Source organism: Pundamilia nyererei, unplaced genomic scaffold (genome assembly GCF_000239375.1).
Source record: "Pundamilia nyererei isolate P.nyererei 1_Seehausen unplaced genomic scaffold, PunNye1.0 scaffold00409, whole genome shotgun sequence".
Taxonomy (NCBI): Eukaryota; Metazoa; Chordata; class Actinopteri; order Cichliformes; family Cichlidae; genus Pundamilia; species Pundamilia nyererei.
Genome location: NW_005187810.1, coordinates 263,149 through 264,306, shown reverse-complemented (window position 1 = coordinate 264,306; position 1,158 = coordinate 263,149).

Genomic DNA, 1,158 nt, shown 5'->3' with positions numbered 1-1,158 from the left:
ACATATGCGTACCGAACCGAAAGCACTGTATCGAACGGTTCAATATCGATACGAATATCGTTGCACCCCTACGGTTTACCTCTGTCAAACATCTGGCAGACAGTCTTAACAGTTTTTACCTGCGTTTTGAGAATCTCGACTGTTCTAGGCAGACCAGCACACTGAGGGAAAAGACTATCACTCCCCATTTATTTTATATTAATGAGAGGGGGGTAGCTAATCTCTTTAGACACACTAAAAGCAAGAGTCCTGGACCTGACAATGTCTGTGGACAGGTACTGAGAACTTGTGCTGATCAGTTGAGTGGGATTTTTCATCACATTTTCTCACTTTCTTTAGAGCTACAGGCTGAACCTAAGATTTGGAAACATGCTGTCATTGTTCCTGTTGCTAAGGGCAGTTCTCCTAAGGCACTGAGTGATTTTAGGCCTGTGGCTCTGACTTCTTTATGTGATGAAGTCATTTGAGAAGATAATTAAAAAGGAGATTTTAATGCATGTTGAACACCATCTTGACCCCTTCCAATTCACCTGTAGAGCAGGGAGAGGTGTGGAGGATGCTGCTGTCACACTCCTGCATCTCTTGTATAAGCATCTTGAGGCCGCCCACACCCATGCAAGATTATTATTTGCTGACTTTCCATCGGTATTCAATACAATTCAACCCTTCTTACTTGCTGACAGGCTTTACAATCATTTTAAGCTTGACACTAGTCTGGTCGGCTGGGTGACAGACTTTCTGATCAATAGGTCACAATGTGTGAGGGTGAGTCATGTGATTCCTGATGTGCTCTCCTCCTCTACTGGATCACGACACAGTGATCGTCAGTCACTGACTGACTCGTCCCCCAGATGATGTGGATTAGTGTGATCAGTCCTTCCTTTCACTAAATGTTTCAAAAACTAAAAACATGATTATTGATTTTAGGAAGTCATGTTATAGCTCATCACCTACTATCATTCAAACTGCTGAAATCGGGATTGCTGAGAGTTACAAATATCTAGGTGTCCTGCTTCATGCCCTGGAGGACGGGGCTGTGGCCCCCCCACACCCTCTAGCAGATCATTACATGAAGGAACCTTTTAAAAAACAAAAAACAAGCGCGTCCATGCTCACAGGTGTACACACGGGTGATCACACCCACAAACTACACCCTTT